Source organism: Rhipicephalus microplus, chromosome 1 (assembly GCF_043290135.1).
Source record: "Rhipicephalus microplus isolate Deutch F79 chromosome 1, USDA_Rmic, whole genome shotgun sequence".
Classification (NCBI taxonomy): Eukaryota; Metazoa; Arthropoda; class Arachnida; order Ixodida; family Ixodidae; genus Rhipicephalus; species Rhipicephalus microplus.
In genome coordinates this window covers 232,551,074-232,563,482 of record NC_134700.1, presented here as the reverse complement: position 1 = coordinate 232,563,482, position 12,409 = coordinate 232,551,074, and the positions used below count along the sequence as shown (strand labels likewise).

The following is a 12,409-nucleotide window of genomic DNA, read 5'->3' as shown; positions in this document are numbered from 1 at the left end:
GTTCACTCGTCTGACTGCATGTACCTTCTGCTACAACTGGCCTTTCTACCAAGCTGGTTCCCAAGTATCACGGCCAATATCGTATACTACAAAAAAAAAAAAACGTAACCGGTGAAGTTTCTAATCGAGCCACTGGAACCATCTTTGACCAACGTCGTCGTGGCCACGAAATCGTCCACGTGTCGAGACTTAAGCCCTGCTATGACCCTCCCGTGTTTACTTGTCCATAGGTCGCCAGGATGGCTCCTTATTTCGCGTGGAGTATTTGTAATGAATCTGAATAACGGACGCTCTGTTGTTACTGAAGAAGACGATGATGATCGGTGGCAATAGTAGTAGCTCGCGTACGCCGCTCGCTGGTAGCCAGGCCTGCCTCATAAAGCACCTTTCGCCAAGATGCGTCAGAAATATATATATATATATATATTTATCGTATTTTGTCAACCCGCAAGCAACCACTCACACCTCGTATTCGAACGCATTATATTAGAAGGCGCCAAGAAGAGCACCGTTTACGTCAGATATTGTCGTAAAAAAGCATTGAAACCATTTTCTAAAAAACTAATTCAAGATTTCGACTGATCAGTCGGCTCATTCACACTCACTAAGACTCAGATCGAGCCGTGAGTCTGAGTGAGTATTTTGGTCAGCTTCAGTCCGATAGAGTCTGAAGAAAATTTTTGTGAGCGTGAGTCCGAGTCCAGTTCGGGAAAAATTTGATGAGTCTGAGTCCGAGTGAGTTCTAAGCGCAAAACTAAATCTGTTACATCCGTGAGTTTGAGTGTGCTCTACAATTTTCGCTGACCTATGCTCCCACGTATGAAGCTTTACAGTGTGCACAAGGAATGAATGGAATCCCTCCCTGCACTTCATTATTGAGTGGTTCACCTTTTCGGCACAAAAATAACCGGCCAAGCGTGGAAATGGGCTTTTTTCCACTTTAATGCTTGGTTTGACAGAAAACGTGTGAGCTCTTTACTGGTGCTTATATATATAAAAAATGCAGACCCATACACTCTTGCGAAGTGGTGACTTCTGAAAGGGGTCAACGGGAATCGGCCTGGTGGCTTGCAAAGCTTTCAGAGAAAGCGTTTGAGTAACTGTTCTTTATAAGGTCGGATCCCATCATTCGTTCTTGCTCCTTTCGCTTAGCCTCCGAAGAACGAACCTCCGGGTACGAGTGCAAAGAAACGATATCACCGCATGCTTTCTGGTGGAAAGTAAGGTTCGAAACAGCGTCGAGGCAGTGACCGGTGGATGTTGTCTCTCGATGCACTTAGAAAGGGAGTGAACCCCCGATTTTCGTACCGAGGACACCTAGGAATGGCAAGCAGTTCTTTTTTTTCCGCTCCACGTTGAAGCCGGGCGATAGTGCTCAAATTGGTGGTGATTGCGTTGACGCACAAGCTTTAGGAAGCAGAAACACTAACCGACATACCACAAAAATATCTTCGGAGAGGGGGCGGCTGCCTGCAGGGCTTTTCTTTCATAACGAAGTTTGCTGTTTTCACACTTTGGAACTGTGGGCGCTGTGGCCACTGCTCGCTGTACGTGTACGCTTGTGAAGAGGAAAACCGCGTCGAAGGAAACAAGATATTCTTCATCGCAAACAGACGTCGGAAAAAGGAGTGCCACAAAATTCAACAAAACATGATTTCTTTTCAACAACTCCCATTTCATTCCTACAGGGGACTTGAATATCATTAAGCACGAAAACTTTTAAAGCAATGACTTTTACATCAAGTAAATTGCTCGTCTAACTGCCTCTATCAAGCACGTGTGCTGTTTACGTCTGTACCTTTTGTCTCAGTGTCTTATGCTTAACCAGTATAAACTATATCTCTTTCAATCCCAGTGCCCTGAAATTAAAATGTTGGAAAACAGGAAAAAAAATGGGGGAACTCTTAAGCTTCGCCTTTACGATTTGAACGCGATAGCGATATTCTGTCTTCCAACACTTAGTGCATACGTTTTACTGTATGATGTTGCTCGAGAAGAGAGAGATATAGTATGAAGAAAGGCAGGAAGGTTAGCCGGAAAGCAAGTATCTGGTTCACTACCCCACACTGGGGAAGGGGGAATGGAAGACAGAAAAGTAAGAAAAAGGGAATGACAAAGGGAGTGAAAGGGAGGGAAGCAATCAAGCAAGCATGCAAGCACTAACCCACGCACTAACACACACACACACACACACACACACACACACACGCACACACACGCACACACACGCACACACCCACCCACCCACACACACACACACACACACACGCACCCACCCACCCACCCACACACACACACACACACACACACACACACACACACACACACACACACACACACACACACACACACACACACACACTAGAATCTCATAATTGTTCGACGAGGCGCGTCAACTGCAGAAACTTCAAAAGAGCCTCCGTCACCCCTTTTCGGCGTGAAGCTGGACCTTTCCGGCATTCCAGAATTATTTTTTCGGAAAGCGGCTAGTCGTCAAAATGTATGAACACTGTGGACAGTGACTGTTTCTGACAGTTGTACTGAGGGCACTGACACAAAATATGTTCGATGGTTTAAGTTGTGGATTACTACTATGTAACCAATAAAGCTGAAAGTGGCTTGCGTCATTGATGCTTTCGCATATTACTTCATTTTGTGTATTTATTTATTTATTTATTTATTATAGTACCACAGCGCCGAAGGGCATTAGAGGTAGCATGCTTTAAACCGCAAGCAATTATGCGTGTACCGTGAACTATAATAAATCTAGTTTACTTTATATGATAAGGAAATGTTTTCGAACTTGCTATACACAAACTAGCAGTCTTAAAGGGGCCCTGCAACACTTTTCTGAGCATGGTCAGAAAACGCCGCCGATCGGAAGTAGAGGCTCCCGACAACACGTGAGTCAAATATTATAGCGCAGCACGCTGCCTGGAATTCACAATAAATTATGAAAGGCAGCTAAAGATTGCTTTCACTTCTTTCGATAAACTACACAAGATGCCCAAAGTTCACACGTAACAAGCCAATCTATCAGCCATTGACTGACGTGAACATGGCGCTCTTGGTATCTACATGAATCGCCGTGGGAGGCCGTGACTTGTCCACGCGTGGGCGCGCGATCACACTGAAAAAACCGCGCATTCGAAGAAAAAAGAATGCTCAAGGTCACGAGGCGTGGGTGACGTAGTATTTTGCCCCTGCCTTCTCTCCCTGTTTAGCTTCTAGCGCTTTCGTCGGGACGAGAGAAGAGAGAATGAAATTGCAGCGTGCGACAAATCTTTGTAAGTTAACTCTCATTGGACGGATTCTTAAAATTTTCCCGGTGGTGAGTTCATCAGGCAATAAGTTCTTCCAGCGAATTCTTCCATGGTTACTTGAAAAAGTGTTTTAGGGCCCCTTTAAGGGAATGCACGCGCTAACGTGTGTGCCTTTTGTAATGGGTGGTGACTTTAAACCACGAGGTCATTATGACATTCCCATGTTCTGCCCCCCCCCCCCCCCCGATGGCAATGCACGCTTGTACTACTCAATATCACTGCGATATTACTTCTACTGCGAAGCCTGTATAGTACGCGTGTGTTTGCGATGTACGAGTTATATTTTTGAAGTGATATTTTCAATGCACAAGTTATATTTTTCAAGTGATATTTTCAATGTACGAGTTATATTTCGAAGCAAACACGAGGCTGCATGGTAGAGCACCTGTTTGGCACGCAAACAAACTGGTATCGATGTTCACTCAGAACCGGAAACATTTGTTATTGATTTAATTTTGTAGCTTTATTAATTTATCAGTCCTGGGCAAGGTGTTTTTTCGTAAAGAACCAACTACGCCAACGCCGCAATTCCACTTATTTCCCTTTATTTTCCTCACTTTATTTCTATCATCCCTGGGTTTACTAAGAGGACTATGCGAACATCTCCTCACATCTCCCGTTCACGCGCTCGAAAATCCATTACTTCTTGCGAGGACAGTATGTAGTGACGCTGACTGCGCCGACGATCCCAAATCAAAGTTCTCACGAACTATAAATGCTATGAAAGAAGTAGGGGAATTGAGTAGGCCTATGTATGTCGCTTTTAAATTTGTGAATACCCTAGTTAACATTCTTTCCGAAGAAGCTTGTTGCCCCTGCACAGTCTGACTGAGGTGGCCTACTCATTGAACATTCCTGAGAAGCAAGAAAGTTTCTCGTATCCTCCTTCGATTAGGCACCAAAGTACATTTGTCTTTTCCTAATACTAGGTATGAAACCCGCACGTACAAAATACAAAGAGTAACCAATATTTAGGAGGTAAAAATCAGAAACAGAAGCCGCTAGGAAACAGTTGACAGGTTCGCACCACGTTGATTGATTGATATGGGGGGTTTAACGTCCCAAAATCACCATATGATTATGGGAGACGCCGTAGTGGAGGGCTACGGAAATTTCGACCACCTGGGGTTCTGTAACGTGCACCCAAATCTGAGTACACAAGCCTAGAGCATTTTCACCTCCATCGAAAATGCAGCCGCCGCAGCCGGGATTCGATCCCGCGCATTGCGGGATCCGCGCGAACTGTGGAAAAAAAAAAGATTTAGTCTTCGGGTCAATAACTTCAGCAGGTAACCGTGGCGCTCTGAGCCCCTACTGACACCTAGCGCCGATTCGAGCAGGTAAGGTGAATTTATCGCCATGCTTCCATGACGGTTCTTTAAGAAAGAGGTGGCGACTTGACGCTGCGTGCTTTACGCATAACAAGAGCGACACTGTAGGTCAGAAAAACAAAAGCAACAAAATGACGAAGTTGCGAGAGTGATGAGCAAGTAGAAAGATTTGCTCAGAAATATGCAAACTATCGCCCTTGGAGGCTCTCTTTCTTACAGTTGGAGCATACGAACGCACGTTTATGGTCGAAATCACCTGTGAGTTAAAAATAATGTCATGGTGCTTCTCACGAATGGTATAACTAACTATATGGTTCTTTATGAAGCCTCTTTTTTTTGCAACAAGCAGCGATCGATCCTGGGCCAGTGGTGGTAGCTCAGCGAGAAACTCGCTTAATTTAGCGTGTTTTCTGTCATGCTATCGACAATTCTATTTCCTTAGAGTTTAAGTGGTGCTTTTCGGGGTTTAAAGTTTTAGGTGGAGTGTGTGTTCAAAATTTTAGGTAGAGTGTGTGTTCAAAATTTTAGGTAGAGTGTTCTAAAACAGACATAGAAAATTAGGAAACTGTGAGAACAGTGAAATGCTAGGAACGAGCTTCAAAAATGAGGCCAATTCATTCAGGATTAAGCAGCTTAGGGCGCGGCTATCTTTAGCGTGCAATGTGACTGTTCCGAGCACTCCCTCTGTTCAAGTTAGAGGTGAGAAAAGTGGCTCCGGACAGCTCATGTTACCTAAATTAACTGAACCGGCTCATTTGAATGGCTCATTGTTCACCGCAAACAGGTAAACCGCAGCTGCTTACCGGTTCACAGTGGCACAGTCCAATTACATTTGCCACGATATAAACTCATTTGAAATATTGAGTAAATGAAAGTAAAAAAAGAACGAAAACCTCGGGAAAATAGTTTAGCAGCTTTTGAGTGAAACTGACCGCTTTTTCGAAAGCATCCTGGTGACTTCCCCCCCCCCCCCCAAAAAAAAAAAAACTAACACACTGCCGCATTCTATGGGCTGCTGAGGACTTACAATATATGACACATTGTTGCCAAATTGGTTGCCTGCCCGCTGAGTGACGCTATAAGAAGCATACAGCACGTCAATGGCGTAAAAGTGTTAAAATGCACAGATGTGCAGCTGATTCAGTGAAACGTAAGAAGAACACATAGAAAAATGGGTATTGTATGTTGACTAGCACATGCATTGTGCCATAGGGCGCATGAAGTGCCTCGATCAAATTATCTTGAACGATCAATGCACATTGAAAATGCCGCTGATTATTTCCCCAACGGGCGTGCTTGTCCGCGACTAAGCTAGATGGCGCCAAGGCATCTCTTCCTCAAGGAAAAGTTTCACATGTGCTGCGGGAATCAATACTTAACGACGAAGCTAATTATAGCACGTCATGCATCTTGCTGGCACGCCGCAAGTGCTCTGTGCGAGAAAGCTTGAATCGTCAGCAGTGCTTGTGATGGCTGTCGTCACGCCAGAGCTATAGGTGAGAGTGCTGATGAATGTCATCCTCGGAGCCAGCTGTTATTCGACAGGTGCACGAACACACACGACAGGTTCATCGTTGGTCGAACACAGTCAATGCCAACCAAGTACAGTGTACTACATACGTAAAACTAGCGTGGCAGTCGTGGATGTATGTGCATGTACACAGGTGTCTTTGATTTCCGGCATACCGTTTTTTAAAAAGCCGGCTTAGAGCATTAATTAAAGCATTTGTAAAAACTGGCCCCATTTTACAGAAAAAAAAGAAAACAACGTTCCAGACCTCGAATAAAAAAAATTGAAGAAGATGAATGATATGTGAAAGCTTAAAGAAAAATAGAAAAAAGGCAAATGGAAAGCCTAATTGTACGTCTTCTCGGGTCCTAACAAGCGTGTTGCGCTATTCATTTTGAATAGAGTGTAATTTTTTTAGTTACTTTATATTTCGTCTGCGTTCCCTTCCTCGTACGTTTTCTCTGCCCTGCCGAAGATCTGCACCCTCATTATTTCCTATGTCCTCTTGTGTGACTACTTCCACTACTACTATTATGACTACCACTACCACCACCATGACAACTTGTACTACTACTATTACCACTACCACCGTCACTACTACTACGAATACTAACATTAATAATAATAATTAGTTTTGCAAAGTTAGATCATTCAAGCTGTACTACAATATTGTTTCGTTTCGTCTCGTTTTCCTCTTCCATAGTGCAAATATTTAGCGAGAAATTTCATGTACTTATTTATAAATTTATTATTCAATCCCCATCAAAACCCAACGCTTTTTTTTTTCACATTTAAAGTCTGAAAACATTGTCGAGAAGTTATATTTATTCACTTTTTCCCAACTTCATTACAATGCTAAAGTTCCTGCCGGCGCCTTTCGGGCATCTGTGGATCAGGAAAGTACATGCATTAAAGGGGGAAGTGGCTCGACGTTTCATCCGGCATCACAATGATGGCAGCAATTTCAATTTAGTGCCGCTGACCCTAACGCCTACAGGGACGCCGCTTTCCCTCTGACGCGGGCTATGTAGTGCTATCGTGTTACAGTTATACTGTTAAAGAACTGCAATTTTTTTCCGGCAGCTCAAAATGGTTACTTTTTTTTGCTTACGTTTCCCGAAACAGAGTGAAAGGAAATTTGTTTACATCATTTCCGAAAGCAAAAAAAAACAACAAGAAAGACTGCAGGAAAGTTATATTAAAGGCAGGAAAGTTAAAAGAAGTTAAAAAAGGAACACACACACACACACACACAGGCACACGCACACACACACACAGGCACACGCACACACACACACACAGGCACACGCACACGCACACACACACACACACACACACACACACACACACACACACACAAACACACACACACACACACACACACACACACACACACACACACACACACACACACACACACACACACACGCACGCACGCACACACGCACACACACGCACATACAGGAAACCACTTTGCTTTGCATGCATTATTTTTTTTTTCTCTTTCCCTGAGGTAGCTTTCATACAGCTTACATACTTGCCCTTGCTTCCATTTTCAGGGAAGATACCGGGAACTTTCTTTTTCTTTTTTACAAAACGTTGGAACGTTCTCGATAGCTTCCGCAATACACGCGTATCGTCTCGGTTGTTTCCTCAAAAGCGTGTTTTCTTTGTTTAAATATTATTGTTGCGAGATGCCAGGATCAAAAGATGCCGCTTGAAAGGTTCGCGTCGTATGTGGCTATGCGTCATATAACGTGGGCGCACAGCTTACATACTCGACACTATACTAGTTATTCATAACGCTATTTTCAGAAAGTCCATCACACGAATGCAGATTTCCTTATACCAACGGGAACGAGGGAATCTTTTCATCGCAAAGCCTGTGCACGCTGTAAACGTTTACAACGACTGCAACGCAGCGACTGAAATAAAAGAGTTTACAACTTCTTGAAATGTTTATAGCTGCTGCAGACGTCCGACGTTTATAACCTTGTTTAAATTATTCGCAGCTTTCTGCCATCGTTGATGCTGCGGAAGAACAGCAAGGAAGTTTCTGAGTATGATCGTCCAAAAAACAAAAAGAAAAAAAAGCTAGCTGTTGTTTCGTGTACGAATGCAACCAATGAGCGAACCTTTTCAGAAACGCATCACAAAGGTCTATGAGCCTGCTCTCGCTCCTGGCTTTCATGAAAATGGTGCGGCAGGAAGCGAGTTGGGAGAGCGTCCGATGCACTCGGTGACGGGAACGACTTAGCGAGGGGGTGTGCGATGGAACGTGAGCCATGTGACGGAAGCTCGCACCTGCTGTTTTGATATGCACGCTTTCCCGGCGCAGAGAGTTTCGACGGTGGAGTGCAGTCCTAAAGAACTGTGGTCCTCATAACAAATTGCCAGATATTTCATGCATCGTGGGAATTAATTTCGTGTGAATCAGTTAGTAAGAAAAAAAAACAATAAGAACAGTGCGTTCTATGATTTATACGACTCGATGCCGCAGGAAGTCGTTCAACATAAAATGTGGCTGGAGGCAAGGTATCGACTAGTGGACTTGTTTTCCTTAAGGCAGCCAGTGCCCTCCGTAGAAGTGGTTCTGTGAACGTCTTGCTCACTCCCTCCGAGCACCCGCAACGGGGATCTAGTCGTTATAGTGCTCGAGCCTAAAGACGCGTGATTAGGCTCGTGTGCTTATACTTGGGCGCACGTTAAAGAAACCCAGGTGGTCGAAATTTCCAAAGCCCTCCTTTACGGCGCCCCTCAAAGTCATATGGTGTTCGGTTCTGAAATCAGCAATTATTCTTTCCCCTAACACGAGTTGAGGAGGAGAAGAAAAGTTCAATCTTTGTTTTCTTTGATTACTTTTTTTTCTTTGATTAGAAAATTGGCACTACATTGGCTGACGCATATGCAACGGTTGTACTATGCAAAGATCGAAGGCGTCTACATAGGCCCGTTGTGTCCAGAAAGCGCAAGAAGGGTTTGACTGCCTTGTGAGCCGACGAAAAGCGAGGACGGTGCTCCGGCAGCGTCGGCACAGAGAGTGGCCGATCAATTAGTTGTCGCAACCCATCAGAAAGTTTTTGTCTCTCAGATCGGAGGAACAATTACAGCGTTGGCGAGGTATTGGCGCTCTTTCTTGGTCGCCGCTGGTGTGATACCCTTGTTTAAGAATCAATTTTAGCGCTTTAAGTCAATTGAAGGGATTAGTTATTGATGAAAACCCTCTTAAATACAATATTTAGGACGTTGTCCGTTTATTTTAACCAGTTTTGGAGCATTGCCAGCTGTGTTGTAGGTTTTTACTAACCACTTAATTTTGAGCGCGATCCCGCCACACGAGATTTATAGATGTATACGGCAAGCCGGGCTCCTAAAGCACCCAAAATACAACGCACTTGAAACATCCCGGTGATGGCGGCAACCGAGTGGCTAAAGCAGCGACCCGCCCCGCTAGAGCTAGCAGTTTCGATTGTGTCAGAAGTGACGGCATTCGGATAAAAATAAAAAAAAGGCAAGGTTAAAAATAGCGCTCATGCGTTTAAATATAGGCTGGCGTTGAAAAAATGTATTTTTGAGGCCTACAGGGCCTGTTGTCTCGTAATCATATCACGGTGTTTGCATGCAAACCGATTAGAACCGAAAAGCACAGCGCATGCTAATGACTTTGTGGAAAAACGCATTTAGTTAATGCAACCTGAGTGTACCCCCACTCTCTTCGCTATAAGTCCTATGCCCACGCATCCGCGCTAGCCTTCTCTCAACGCGTTTAGTCCTCGAACTTCACATCCGTCCCTGTCGTTAGGCACGGCGCGCATCCGGCATACAGGCGCCAACTCCCGACCAAACACTACCCTTGCCTTTCCGCCCCCTTCCTGTGTCTAACGAATAACGTTAGCGTTTCATTCTCAGCCGTGCCGGAGAGCTCAGTATGGTGTTTCGCAGTTGGAAACGGGAGCCAGTAAACGGATTGTCGGTAGTTTATTTTGCTTGCGAGCACCCCATGGCAGGATGAAAAGCCTAGGTCTGTGAAGAGGGCGCACGTGGGCAACATGTCAAGGTCCTACGCAGTGCACTCGCGTCTCGGCTCAATGTGGCAGGCGACCATTTCCGAGCTTGTCGTTCCGCTAACGGTTCGCTAACTATAGCACGTCATGCATCTTGTTGGCACGCCACAATTGCTCTGTGCAAGAAAGCTTGAATCGTCAGCGGTGCCTGTGATGACTGTGGTCACGCCAGAGCTATAGCTGAGAGTGCAGATGAATATCATTCTCGGAGCCAGCTGTAATTCGACAGGCGCATGAGTGAGCACGCTACATCGTTGGTCGAACACGGTGAATGCCAAGTACATTGCACTACATACGTAAAACTAGCGTGGTAGTCATGGATGTCTGTGCGTGTAGACAGGTGTCTGTTTGATTGATCTGTGGAGTTTAACGTCCCGAAAACACCGTATGAATACGAGAGACGCCTAGTCGAGGACTCCTGAAATTTCGACTACTTGGGGCTCTTTAACGTGCACCGAAATCTGAGCACACGGGCCTACAACATTCCCGCCTCCATCGGAAATGCAGCCGCCGCAGCCGGGATATGATCCCGCAAGCTGCGGGTCAGCAGCCGAATATACACGGTTGTCACTAGACCACAGCGGCGGGGCACAGGTGTGTGTTTAGCCTCCGCTTTATGGACACAGAAAAATATCTTGTTCTTTTTCACATCTCGAAACTGCAGCAGCGGTCACAAGGAAGGAACTCCGGCGGCACTACGGCCACCGTGGTTCACACGACATGAGAGATCCTTCGGAAACTTATACGTAAAAATTTGTGAGGCTTCGTTTACAACGGAGCTGCCACATGCCGAAGCGAAACGAATAGGCATGTTGGCTTTGGCGAAGGTATGTGCCGCGAAAATTGGACAAGCTCACTACCCTGCACTGCATCAGTAAAAATGGCGAAGTGCACGCGGGGAAAAGCGTATGTGACAGAAAAATTACGTAAACTCGAGTACTCACCACTGCTCCGCTGAAGCGCTCCGAAGCGAAGAATGCGGCAGAAGCACGCATGCTGCTCCCAAGGGATCCTCAAGGTCATGCACCAGACAGGACGACACATGTTCCACCGAAAATGGCGCATGACACTCTAATGGAAAACTTTAGGGAGCATGCGCTACATTCTTAGTGGTCTTCTTGTGCATTTCATGAAAATGCTGTGCCTTTCTGCGCCTATCATCAAAATTCAATGTCAACTCCACACCGTATGATACACTGCTTTGCAAGCCATCCAGCTTCACGGAATGGAACGGCTTCGTGATAAACCCAGTGATAACACACCGGGGCCGCCCATTTCAGCTGCGCTGTTCAACTATCTATACAGGGCGAGTGGGTGGTTATTTATCTCGCTTCTTTCTTTTGTCCTGATGTCGATTCGGTCATCGCGCGAAACAGTTCGCGGTAGCTTAAGTGCATGAAAAAAAAAAAAAAAACCTCGTTGAAGAATTCCCGCTTGTAAAGTGAGCTGATAGGTGGCTTCCAATGGTGTCTGCGCAAGACCTTTCGCCGAACTAGAATAAAGGAGTTAAAGTAGTTGGAGTTGCGTTGTACAAGAAGTACTTGTTTTATTTCATTTTTCAAATGCCGATGTACGCGGGCAATAAATAAGAACTTCCTTAAGGGCTCCTCATCGAGAGCGTGAAGAGTCAGATGCAGATGTTGACACAACACGCCAAAGAAAATGGGCAACTAATAGAAGAATATTCGGCTATTGGTTTTTCAAAAAATTAGTGACCCGGTTTTTCCTTTAACCTTCTATTTTTCCCGACATAAATTTATACAAAATCATGTCTGGAAAAGCACCACCATGAGGTATCAATTAACGCTACTTCCCACAATCCAGGTTACCTCGTCTGGATGCATGTCCCTTCTTCTACACCAGACCTTTCTACTAAGTTGGTCCCCAAGTATCATGGCCCATATCGTATACTTCAATAAACGTCACCGGTGAAGTACCTCATCGAGCCACTGGAACCATCTTCTGACCAACGTCGTCGTGGCCAGGCAATGCGTCTGAACCTTTTTTGACGTACAACACTTCCATTTTAGTACCATGTTGCATCCATCCAGCCACTGCTAGGATAACCATTCACAAACATGATCGATCATTGGCAACCACATTTCCCTAAATAATGCTTACACACACAGTTTCTTTTTTCGGAAAACAGTTGGAGACTGGAATTCACTGCCCAAGGAGGTT

General features: G+C 45.1%; 1 protein-coding gene across 2 annotated transcripts in view; it reads right to left on the bottom strand.

Annotated features, from left to right (window-relative positions):
* The window catches only part of LOC142811756 (oxytocin receptor-like), a 269,265-nt gene extending 257,809 nt beyond the window's left edge, over positions 1-11,456 (bottom strand). For both annotated transcript variants that reach the window (XM_075891593.1, XM_075891594.1), the window contains exon 1: positions 11,173-11,456. The gene's annotated coding sequence lies outside the window, so the exon portion shown is untranslated. The remainder of the gene's footprint in view (positions 1-11,172) is intronic.
* Between the last annotated feature and the right edge of the window lie 953 nt (positions 11,457-12,409).